This window comes from Dendrobates tinctorius, unplaced genomic scaffold (genome assembly GCF_039654945.1).
Source record: "Dendrobates tinctorius isolate UK_male_01 unplaced genomic scaffold, ASM3965494v1 ptg000075l, whole genome shotgun sequence".
Classification (NCBI taxonomy): domain Eukaryota; kingdom Metazoa; phylum Chordata; class Amphibia; order Anura; family Dendrobatidae; genus Dendrobates; species Dendrobates tinctorius.
The window spans coordinates 54534065-54547500 of NW_027361743.1; the positions used below are offsets into that span (position 1 = coordinate 54534065).

A 13436-nucleotide genomic window follows, 5' to 3' on the forward strand; every position below is an offset into this window, starting at 1 on the left:
GGATATGGAGCAAGCAAATTTTTATGAATCTCTCCTGGTGCTCACACTGCATATTGGGTGTTTCTATGTCTTTTGTCTCTCATAATTGGTCCAGCACCTTCTTTTTATGATTATAACGTTGTGATATTGAAATTTATAAATAAAGATGATTTTTTACAATGTACCATTGTGTGGAAACTTCTTAAAAATTATTTAATGAGGTGAACACAAAAGAAGTTATTGTTGTGTTGTGGTACTTTTTCCAGTATTATATAATAACTGGTTTGGGCATTTTGTGAATATATCACAGGTGGTAGGATATACAGTACTCGGGGGGGATATACAGCACTTTCGGGGTAAATGCAGCAGCTGTGGGGGGATATATAGCACCGGGGGGACAGGGATCGTCGGGGAGGCTCATAGATCACTGGGGGGGACAGATCACTGAGGGGTGACACGATGATCACAAGGGTGCACATAGCTTTGGGTGACAGATCACAGGGGGCACATGGGAGCACAAACATCACAGGGGGTACATAGCAGGTGGGCACATAGATAACATGGTGCACAAAGCTGGGGGCCACAGATATCACAGGGGTGCACATATCTGGGGGCACAGAGATCGCGGGGGGGCACATAGCTGGAGGGCACAGATCACAGGGGGCATAGATATCACATGGGGAAACAGCTGGGGGGGCACATAGATGAGGGCACAGATCACAGGGGGTATATATAGGTGGGGGCACAGATCACATGTGGAAACATAGCTGGAGGGCACAGATCACAGGGGATATATATAGGTGGGGGGCACAGATCACATGTGGAAACATAGCTGGAGGCACAGATCACGGGGTATATATAGGTGGGGGGCACAGATCACATGTGGAAACATAGCTGGAGGCACAGATCATGGGGTATATATAGGTGGGGGGCACAGATCACATGTGGAAACATAGCTGGAGGGCACAGATCACAGGGGATATATATAGGTGGGGGGCACAGATCACATGTGGAAACATAGCTGGAGGGCACAGATCACAGGGGATATATATAGGTGGGGGGCACAGATCACATGTGGAAACATAGCTGGAGGCACAGATCACGGGGTATATATAGGTGGGGGCACAGATCACATGTGGAAACATAGCTGGAGGGCACAGATCACAGGGGATATATATAGGTGGGGGGCACAGATCACATGTGGAAACATAGCTGGAGGGCACAGATCATGGGGTATATATAGGTGGGGGGCACAGATCACATGTGGAAACATAGCTGGAGGGCACAGATCATGGGGTATATATAGGTGGGGGGCACAGATCACATGTGGAAACATAGCTGGAGGGCACAGATCACGGGGTATATATAGGTGGGGGGCACAGATCACATGTGGAAACAGCTGGAGGGCACAGATCACGGGGTATATATAGGTGGGGGGGCACAGATCACATGTGGAAACATAGCTGGAGGGCACAGATCACAGGGTATATATAGGTGGGGGGCACAGATCACATGTGGAAACATAGCTGGAGGGCACAGATCACGGGGTATATATAGGTGGGGGGCACAGATCACATGTGGAAACATAGCTGGAGGGCACAGATCACGGGGTATATATAGGTGGGGGGCACAGATCACATGTGGAAACATAGCTGGAGGGCACAGATCACGGGGTATATATAGGTGGGGGGCACAGATCACATGTGGAAACATAGCTGGAGGGCACAGATCACGGGGTATATATAGGTGGGGGGCACAGATCACATGTGGAAACATAGCTGGAGGGCACAGATCACAGGGGGTATATATAGGTGGGGGGCACAGATCACATGTGAAAACATAGCTGGAGGGCACAGATCACAGGGGGTATATATAGGTGGGGGGCACAGATCACATGTGGAAACATAGCTGGAGGGCACAGATCACGGGGTATATATAGGTGGGGGGCACAGATCACATGTGGAAACATAGCTGGAGGGCACAGATCATGGGGTATATATAGGTGGGGGGCACAGATCACATGTGGAAACATAGCTGGAGGGCACAGATCACGGGGTATATATAGGTGGGGGGCACAGATCACATGTGGAAACAGCTGGAGGGCACAGATCACGGGGTATATATAGGTGGGGGGCACAGATCACATGTGGAAACATAGCTGGAGGGCACAGATCACAGGGTATATATAGGTGGGGGGCACAGATCACATGTGGAAACATAGCTGGAGGGCACAGATCACGGGGTATATATAGGTGGGGGGCACAGATCACATGTGGAAACATAGCTGGAGGGCACAGATCACGGGGTATATATAGGTGGGGGGCACAGATCACATGTGGAAACATAGCTGGAGGGCACAGATCACGGGGTATATATAGGTGGGGGGCACAGATCACATGTGGAAACATAGCTGGAGGGCACAGATCACGGGGTATATATAGGTGGGGGGCACAGATCACATGTGGAAACATAGCTGGAGGGCACAGATCACAGGGGGTATATATAGGTGGGGGGCACAGATCACATGTGAAAACATAGCTGGAGGGCACAGATCACGGGGTATATATAGGTGGGGGGCACAGATCACATGTGGAAACATAGCTGGAGGGCACAGATCACAGGGGGTATATTGAAATTTATAAATAAAGATGTTTTTTTACAATGTACCATTGTGTGGAAACTTCTTAAAAATTATTGAATGAGGTGAACACCTGTGATATATATAGCCCCCAGTGATGGAGAAGCAGCTCCAGCCGTCACATTAAGGGTGAGTTACCGTAATTAATTGTTAGCCTGAAAATTACCCCGGTATATTTAGTCAATGTACCCACGTATGTCGAAAATTTCTGCATGAAAACCGGACTCCTTCCCAGAAAACGCTCGTTTTTTGCGCGTCCCCAGTCTCATAGAAAATAGCTAGAAATGTGGATTTTTCCACAAAATTAATGAGCGTGCTGCGTTTATCGCGATGCGTTTTTTCGTGGAAAAACCGCATCAATATGCACAAAAAGTGCGGAATTCATTAAAATGAATGGGATGCTTCCTTTAAGCATTTTTGCTGGTAAAAAAACGCGAAAAACGCTTAAGTGGGTACACAGCCTCAAGGTGATCATTTTTGTGTGGCCCTCGAATGATGGTAGAAATTTCCAAATGGCCCCCGGATGGAAAAAGGTTCCTCACCCCTGGTTTAGTTGAATACACAGGTGCTCCTCACAAAATTAGAATATCATCAAAAAGTTAAATTATTTCAGTTCTTTAATACAAAAAGTTAAACTCATAAATGATATAGAGTCATTACACACAGAGTGATCTATTTCAAGTGTTTATTTCTGTTAATGTTGATGATTATGGCTTACAGCCAATGAAAACCCAATATCTCAGTAAATTAGAATACTTTATAACACCAGCTCGAAAATGATTTTAAAATCCAAAATGTTGGCCTACTGAAATGTATGTTCAGTAAATGCACTCAATACTTGGTCGGGGCTCCTTTGGCATCAATTACTGCATCAATGCGGCGTGGCATGGAGGTGATCAGCCTGTGGCACTGCTGAGGGGTTATGGAAGCCCAGGTTGCTTTGATAGCAGCCTTCAGCTCGTCTGCGTTGTTGGGTCTGGTGTCTCTCACCTTCCTCTTGACAATACTCCATAGATTCTCTACGGGATTAAGGTCGGGCGAGTTTGCTGGCCAATCAAGCACAGTGATACTGTTGTTTTAAACCAGGTATTGGTACTTATGACAGTGTGGAGTAAAATAAATAAATCCTCATTAGAGGCTTAAAGTCATGGGGCCCCATAGTAGAAGTATAATTCACTCCCTATATTCCTCCATATAGTATAATGCATCCCATACATAGTCCATCATGTAATTGACTGCACAGCCCATAGTCCTCCATAAAGTATAAAGCACATCATAGTCATCCATGTAGTATCACGCACAGCACATGCTAGCTAGGTATATATATCATTATTTTTTTTGTGTGTAGGGTGATGAATGCCTTGGGGCTTTTACATGTGATCTTTTAAAGGGAACTTGTCAGTCAATGCCGGGGGCATGGCTACTGCTGCTGCTCACTATGCTCTAAGCCAGTGTTTCTCAACTCCAGTCCTCAAGACCCACCAACAGGTCATGTTTTCAGGATTTCCTTAGTATGGCCCAGGTGATGGAATTAATGCTTGAGAAGGTGTTGAAATTATCCCCTGTGCAACACTAAGGATATCCTGAAAACTTGACCTGTTGGTGGGTCTTGAGGACTGGAGTTGAGAAACACTGCTCTAAGCCGTGACTGAAGCCGCACCGGCGGCCCACCTCTATGACTGAAAGCCTGAGCCTGCCGGGAGGAATAAAGTCCATTTCTTTCGGGTAGCCGGTGCCGGGCAGGTTCAGAATGCTATTAAACAGGTCAGTAGCATTTTTTACATGACAGATTGCCTTTAACACCACTGTAAGGTTTAGACATGAGTACTGCAGCTCTCTGCAACCCACCGTTCACAGTTACTGAATGTGCTGCTATTGGGGTAATAATTACACATTTTGGGGCCTACTTTTAATTTTACCGAGGGACACACTTTATCTAAAACCAACACCACTTTCAGCATGCGCTGATCTCTTTCCGGACATGCTGGGACTAGTAGTAGTTTCACTGTACCTGGAGAGACACAGCTTGGATGTGGATGCCATATATGATTCTCATAAATTTTGTATAAATTGGATCTGTCACCTGATCGACCTGACTCGTCCCACTTTGACCTTCTCAACCTTTTGTAATAGAATATTTATCAGGATGTTGTGTAATCTTCAACATGTATTTGTGTTCCTGATATTTTTTAAAAATTAGGTTTCCTTGTTTAGCTATGTAAGGCAACACCAGGGGGGAGGAGGAGATGCAGGTGAACGCAGGACTACAACTCCCATGATGCATCTGGAGAGGGCTGGTGCTTGTGTACCTGGACAGAGGCTGGTGTTGTATTGTGATCATCTGGAGGTAGACAGACGGCCAGCAGCTGCTGGTGAGTACATGGCCGGGGTGATAAATGGGGTGATCTGCCAGTGACCCGGCGTTTTATGGAGGGTGAGTTATTGTTATACAGGGGTAAGAGCATTTCTGGAGGTGCTCTCCTTCTTTCTATATGTTGTGTCTTGTATCCCTAGAAACCAGAGGAGGAGCAGTGAGGATGTAATGCTGAGAACAGGAGGGACTGAGCTAACAATGTGCACACACAACCCACAAATATTGTATCTAAAAGGGCAAATACAAAACACCGTGTCACCATGAAGTGTGTCTGGGAAGGCTGGCGACAGGCGGTACATTGGGAAAGTGGTGGCTCAGCTTTCCTATACCTTCACTGCTAGGAAAAGGTGACATTCAGAACGTAGGGAAAGCGGGTGACAATGCGGATACGAGCTGCAAACCATAACAAAGAAACAGATAAACCTAAAACTAAGAATAAAATTTGATAATAACACTGAAATGGCCGTAGGGGTCATGCAGCTACGTGTTACCTACAGCACCATTGTCTACAGAGCAATTAGACGTACGGGCCACAAAACACGAGAATCGTACGGATCAATTCATCACTTGCATGTTTTTTTTCAAGTCCTTTTTTCCTAGTTTTTTTGTATTAAGTATTTGCTGTCATTTGTGCCCCAAATTCTTCAAAATGTCGTATGCGGTTTATGAATTTTGCTCAAAAATAAGAAACCCCTTTTTTGCACTTTTTTCATATCCTAAAGTTGCATGTTTTGTTAAAATGCCTGCTGTACATACTCAAGAGAGGGACCAGAGTATATATACAAGCAACTTTGTAATATACAGTGGCATGTAAAAGTTTGGGCACCCCAGGTCAAAATTTACTGTTATTGCAAACAGTTAAGCATGTTGAAGATGAAATTATCCCTCAAAGGTCTAAAGTTAAATATGACACATTTCCTTTGTATGTTAGGCAAAAATATAATATATTTTTCATCTTTTGCATTTTAAAAATTGCAAAAAAAGGGGCTATGCAAAAGTTTGGACACCCTTGAAGATTTGTGTGCTCGGATAACTTTCACTAATGTTTCACACCTTAATTAGCCTGTTAAGGTTATGGCTTGTTCACTATCATCGCTAGGAAAGGCCAGGTGATGCAAATTTTCCAGCTTTACAAAATCCTGACCTCCTCTAACATTCTGCCAAAACAACAGCAGCCATTGATTCTTCTAAGCAGCTGCCTAGCACCCTGAAAATGTAAATTGTGGGGGCCTACAAAGCAGGAGAAGACTATAAGAAGATGGTAAAGTGTTTACAAGTTGCCCTTTCCACAGTTCGAAATATAATTAAGGAATGGCAGTTAACAGGAATAGTGGAGGTCAAGATAAGGTCTGTAAGACCAAGCAAAATTTCAGCGACAGCTGCTCATAGGATTGCTAGAGAGGCAAATCAGAACAATTGCTTGACTGCAAGAGACCTTCAGAAAGATTTATAAGACTCTGGAGTTGTAGTACATTGTCCTACTGTTTAGAGACACCTGCACAAATATGGCCTTCATGGAGTCATCAGAAGAAAACTTCTTTGTCCTGATGAAGAAGTCTGTAGAACTTCGATACGCGTAGACTAAATAAAGAATAACCGCATGTACTTTCTGTCTGGATTTGGATTTATTAAATGGGATACCAGCAGCACAGATTATCTACAAATCTTCCTTATCTGTAAATACATAATTTACACCGTTCTTTAAAAAGTCTATTAACCCCTTTCCTACAATGGACGTAATATTCCGTCCATGTGACCCTGGACCTAATTCCTATGGACGGAATATTACCCCCGACACGTTAACCCCTTGCACGTCGCAATGAAACACGATCGCGGTGTACCGGGGGTTAAAGGGAAGCATCGGCAGGGAGGGGGCTCCCTCCGTGCTTCCCTGAGCCCCCCACAGCAGCGCAATGGGGAGCGCTGCTGCGGGGGGCTCCATCCCTGCAGGTCCCCAGATCCAAGATGGCGATGGGGACCTTCGGGGGCCTGCAGGGAGCTGGCTTCCTCAGTGCCTGCAAAGCGCAGGCACGAGGAAGCCTTGTGCAGTGCCTGTGACAGATCGCTGATCTGTCACAGTGATCTGTGATGTGACAGATCAGCGGTCACATGACAGTTATGTCCCCCCTGGGACAATGTAATAAAGTTGAAAAAAAAAATGTAAAAATAATTAAAAAAAAAATAAAAAAAAAATTGCTAAATAAAAAAATTCCCAAATTCATTTTTTGGAAATACAAAAAAAACAAAAGTACACATATTTGGTATCGCCGCGTCCGTAATGACCCGCCCTATAAAACTGTACCATTAGTTAACCCCTTTAGCGAACCCCTTAAAAAAATAAAAAACGAAGCAAAAAATGATTTATCATACCGCCGAACAAAAAGTGCAATAACACGCAATCAAAAAGACGCATATAAATATCCATGGTACCGCTGAAAACGTCATCTCGTCCCGCAAAAAACGAGCCGCCATACAGCATCATCAGCGAAAAAATAAAAAAAAGTTATAGCTCACAGAATAAAGCGAAGCAAAAATATTTTTTTTTATATAAAATTGTTTATATTGCATAAAAGCGCCAAAACAAAGAAACGACCTAAATGAGGTATCGCTGTAACCATACGGACCCGGAGAAGAAAAGCGCTTTATCAATTTTACCGCACGCGGAACGGTATAAACGCACCCCCCAAAAGAAATTCATGAAACGCTGGTTTTTGTTAATTCTGCGTCCCAAAAATCGGAATAAAAAGCGATCAAAAAATGTCACGTGCCCGAAAATGATACCAATAAAAACGTCAACTCGTCCCGCAAAAAATAAGACCTCACATGACTCGGTGGGTCAAAATATGGGAAAATTATAGCTCTCAATATGTGGTGATGCAAAAACTATTTTTACAATAAAAAGAGTCTTTTAGCGCATGACAGCTGCCAAAAATAAAAACCGCCATAAATAGTAAATCAAACCCCCCATTATCCACCCCCCTTAGTTAGGGAAAAATAATAAAATTAGAAGAAAATGTATTTATTTCCATTTTCCCATTAGGGTTAGGGTTAGGGCTCAGATTAGGGTTAGGGGTGTGTTGGGGTTAGGGTTGGAGTTAGTTTGGGGATTTCCACTGTTTGGGCACATCAGGGGCTCTCCAAATGCAACATGGCGTCTGATCTCAATTGCAGCCAATTCTGCGTTGAAAAAGTCAAATGGTGCTCCTTCCCTTCTAAGCTCTGCCATGCGCCCAAGCAGTGTTTTACCCCCACATATGGAGTATCAGCCTACTCAGGAAAAATTGCAAAACAACTTTTGGGGTCCAATTTCTCCTGTTACCCTTAGGAAAATAAAAAATTGGGGCAAAAATATCATTTTTGTGGAAAATGATTTTTTTATTTTCACGCCCCGGGCGTTATAAACTTCTGTGAAGCACTTGGGGATTCAAAGTGCTCACCACACACTAGATAAGTTCTGTGGGGGGTCTAGTTTCCAAAATGGGGTCACTTGTGGGGGGTTTCCACTGTTTAGGTACATCAGGGGCTCTCCAAAGGCAACATGACACCCGCAGACCATTCCATCAAAGTCTGCATTCCAAAACGTCACTACTTCCCTTCCGAGCCCCGACGTGTGCCGATACAGTAGTTTTCTCCCACATATGGGGTATCAGCGTACTCAGGACAAATTGGACAACAACTTTTGGGGTCCAATTTCTCCTGGTACCTTTGGGAAAATTAAAAAAAAATTGGTGACTAAAAGAACTTGTTTGTGGAAAAAAAAAATGTATATTCGCGCCCGGGCTTTATAAACTTCTGTGAAGCACTGGAGGGTTCAAAGTGCTCACCACACATCTAGATAATTTCTTTGGGGGGGGTCCAGTTTCCAAAATGGTGTCATTTGTGGGGGGTTTCCACTGTTTTGGTACATCAGGGGTTTTCCAATCGCGACATGGTGTCCGATCTCAATTCCAGCCAAAAAAGTCAAATGGCGCTGCTTCCCTTCTGACCTTTGCCATGTGCCCAAATAGTGGTTTACCCCCACATGTGGGTGATCAGCGTACTCAGGACAAATTGTACAATAACTTTTAGGGTCCTGTTACCCTTGGGAAAATAAAAATTGGGGGTGAAAAGATCATTTTTGTGGAAAAAATATTTTTTTTTAATTGTACCGCTGTACGTTATAAACTTCTGTGACGCCCTTGTGGGTTCAAAGTTCTCACCACACATCTAGATAAGTTCCTTGGGGGGTCTAGTTTCCAAAATGGGGTCACTTGTGGGGGGTTTCCACTGTTTAGGCACATCAAGGGCTCTCCAAACTTGACATGGCGTCCGATCTGAATTCCAGCCAATTTTGCATTGAAAAAGTCAAACGGCGCTCCTTCCCTTGTGAGCTCTGCCATGCGCCGAAACAGTGGTTTCCCCCCACATAGCAGGTATCGGCCTATTCAGGACAAACTGCACAATAACTTTTGCAGTCCAATTTCTCCTGTTACCCTTGGTAAAATAAAAAAAATTGAACCTGAAGTATTTTTTTTTGTGAAAAAAAGGTAAGTTTATTTATTTATTTTTTTTAAATATTCAAAAAAATTCCTGTGATGCACCTGAAGGGTTAATAAACTTCTTGAATGTGGTTTTGAGCACCTTAAGGGGTGCAGTTTTTAGAATGGTGTCACTTTTGGGTATTTTCTATGATATAGACCCCTCAAAGTGGCTTCAAATGTGATGTGGTACGTAAAAATAAAATGGTGTTGTAAAAATGAGAAATCGCTGGTCAACTTTTAACCCTTATAACTTCCTAACAAAAAAAATTTGGGTTCCAAAATTGTGCTGATGTTAAGTAAACATGTGGGAAATGTTACTTATTAAGTTTTTTGTGTGCCGTATCTCTGTGATTTAAGGGCATAAAAATTCAAAGTTGGAAAATTGTGAAATTTTAAAAATTTTCGCCAAATTTCCGTTTTTTTCACAAATAAAACGCAAGTTATTTGAATTAAGTTTTACCACTAACATGAAGTACAATATGTCACGAGAAAACAATGTCAGAATCACCGGGATCCATGGAAGCGTTCCAGAGTTATTACCTCATAAAGGGGCAGTGGTCAGAATTGTAAAAATTGGCCCGGGAGTTAACGTGCAAACCACCCTTTGTAGTGAAGGGGTTAAAAGAGGAATTTAATGTGAATCAAAAATAGTCAAAGAACACCAAAAAATAGACATAAATGCAATGATTAATTGGGGAGATAGATTTAGAAATAAAAAGGGTACAAAGTAAAAGGAAAACTTGGCACAAACATAAATAGATAAAATGGCTAAAAACACCATAAACTTAAAGAAAAGTGCAAATGCAGTAATGAACGGGACTGAATGTTAAAGGGAATTTTTCCTAAACCTGTTTGTAAGTTCTGGTGAAAAACTGTAAATGTAATTACTGTTATAGGGCAGTTTTATTTCCATAATAAATTGCTGCTGCACCTTGATCTACATTTCATGGGCGCAGCAATTCCAGTAATAAAGTCATTCATTTCAATACGGCACAGTTCATCCAAAACAATTATTTCCTTTTATTGCTTTGTTATAACACTCGGATCTCTCCTTTCATTGCCCAATATTAGGTATAAACAGTTACAATGTATTCAACCTAAACAGCCATGTGCAGGAAAGGAAATGTCCGCATTTCTGTGTGCGTGGCTGAAGGACACCATTCACTTTACAACACAATATGATGGAAAATGTGAAAATAATTGCAAGAGCGAAGAAATTGTGGGAAAAAAACGCTAATTCCAAAATTGACTATTGGGATTTTAATTTTTACGACGTTCATTGGGCAGTATAAATTACCTGGCGATATGATTTTCCAGATTAATACAATTACAGCAATACCAAGTATGTGTATGTATGTGTGTGTGTGTATATATACACTCACTGGCCACTTTATTAGGTACACCATGCTAGTAACGGGTTGGACCCCCTTTTGCCTTCAGAACTGCCTCAATTCTTCATGGCAGAGATTCAACAAGGTGCTGGAAGCATTCCTCAGAGATTTTGGACCATATTGACATGATGGCATCACACAGTTGGCGCAGATTTGTCGGCTGCACATCCCTGATGCGAATCTCCCGTTCCACCACATCCCAAAGATGCTCTATTGGATTGAGATCTGGTGACTGAGGAGGCCATTTGAGTACAGTGAACTCATTGTCATGTTCAAGAAACCAATCTGAGATGATTCGAGCTTTATGACATGGCGCATTATCCTGCTGAAAGTAGCCATCAGATGTTGGGTACATTGTGGTCATAAAGGGATGGACATGGTCAGCAACAATACTCAGGTAGGCTGTGGCGTTGCAACGATGCTCAATTGGTACCAAGGGGCCCAAAGAGTGCCCAGAAAAAATTCCCCACACCATGACACCACCACCACCAGCCTGAACCGTTGATACAAGGCAGGATGGATCCATGCTTTCATGTTGTTTACGCCAAATTCTGACCCTACCATCCGAATGTCGCAGCAGAAATCGAGACTCATCAGACCAGGCAACGTTTTTCCAATCTTCTACTGTCCAATTTCGATGAGCTTGTGCAAATTGTAGCCTCAGTTTCCTGTTCTTAGCTGAGAGGAGTGGTACCCAGTGTGGTCTTCTGCTGCTGTAGCCCATCTGCCTCAAAGTTCGACGCACTGTGCGTTCAGAGATGCTCTTCTGCCTACCTTGGTTGTAACGGCTGGCAATTTGAGTCACTGTTGCCTTTCTATCAGCTCGAACCAGTCTGCCCATTCTCCTCTGACCTCTGGCATCAACAAGGCATTTCCGGCCACAGAACTGCCGCTCACTGGATTTTTTTTCTTTTTCGGACCATTCTCTGTAAACCCTAGAGATGGTTGTGCGTGAAAATCCCAGTAGATCAGCAGTTTCTGAAATTCTCAGACCAGCCCTTCTGGCACCAACAATCATGCCACGTTCAAAGGCACTCAAATCACCTTTCTTCCCCATACTGATGCTCGGTTTGAACTGCAGGAGATTGTCTTGACCATGTCTACATGCCTAAATGCACTGAGTTGCCGCCATGTGATTGGCTGATTAGAAATTAAGTCTTAACACACAGTTGGACAGGTGTACCTAATAAAGTGGCCAGTGAGTGTATATATATATATTATGTAGTATTGTAGCGCCATTTGTTCCATGGCGCTTTTTAAGTGAGTATATACATAATAAAAAACAAGTACAATAATGTTAAACTGTACAAGTTACGACTGGTAGAGGAGGAGAGAGGACCCTGCCCGCGAGGGCTCACAATCTACAAGGGATGGGCTAGGATATAGTAGGCGAGGGTAGAGCTGGTCGTGCAGCGGTTTGGTGGATCAGTGGTTACTGCAGGTTGTAGGCTTGTCGGAAGAGGTGGGTCTTCAGGTATATATATATATAAATGTGTTCTATTTAAAGGGTGGTTTGATACCTATGATGCCTTTTTATAAATATCTGTCTTTAAGAAGTAACCGTTTTTTGTAATTTACTATAAAATTCCCCATATGTACTTTTTTCCCCACTTTACTTCCACTGATGGTGTTGTGTTTGAATGGCGCCACAGGAGGATGACCCTGCAGTTACTTTTCCTGCTGCTTCTATCACTCCCCCCTTCCCCAGGAAACCGGACATCATTAGGGGACAGTGCTGCAGTCACCTATCACAGCCTCTGTCACCTTTGGCCACTTGTGATGTCCTGCTCAGGTGGGGAGAAGGAGAAGTGACCGCACCTTCAGCGGCTGCCGCCATACTTCTGTCCTTGTCCACACTTATGATTATAGGGATTAGCAATTATTTGTAAAAAAAAAATGGAAATTTGGCTAAAATTTTGAAAATTTTTCAATTTTCCAACTTTGAATTTTCATACCCTTTAATCACAGAGATATGTCACACAAAATAGTTAATAAGTAACATTTCCCACATGTCTACTTTACATCAGCACAATTTTGGGACAACTTTTTTTTGTTAGTAAGTTATAAGGGTTAAAAGTTGACCAGTGATTTCTCATTTTTCAAACAACATTTACAAACCATTTTTTAGGGACCATCTCACCTTTGAAGTCACTTTAAGGCATCTATATGATAGAAAATACCCAAAAGTGACATTCTAAAAAACTGCACCCCTCAAGGTGCTCAAAACCACATTCAAGAAGTTTATTAACCCTGAAGGTGCCTTTAACTTTTTGCACAAAAAGTGTACTTCAGATCCAATTTCTTTTATTTTGACAACTGTTAGGCTACTTTCACATTAGCGTTTTTTTAGAGCAGCGCTTCGTGCGCAATAGAAACACATGCAAAACCGCATCATGCGTTTTGCATGCGTTTTTTGGCGCATGCGTTTTAACCAGTTTCTAGCCATGTTAACTCTTAAAACACATGCATTTTCTAACTCAGGCGTGCGCATGTCCATGCGCACACCTGCGTTCCCATAGACTGTAATGCGTTAT

General features: G+C 42.9%; 1 protein-coding gene across 6 annotated transcripts in view; it reads left to right on the forward strand.

Moving 5' to 3' along the window:
- The window catches only part of NEK5 (NIMA related kinase 5), a 171644-nt gene that overhangs the window by 35703 nt on the left and 122505 nt on the right, over nt 1–13436 (forward strand). The window contains exon 1 of one of the 6 annotated variants that reach the window (XM_073583293.1): nt 4897–4989. The exons of the other annotated variants lie outside the window; for them this stretch is intronic. The gene's annotated coding sequence lies outside the window, so the exon portion shown is untranslated. Of the gene's footprint in view, nt 1–4896; nt 4990–13436 lie in introns of those variants that run through there. 6 annotated transcript variants of the gene reach the window in all.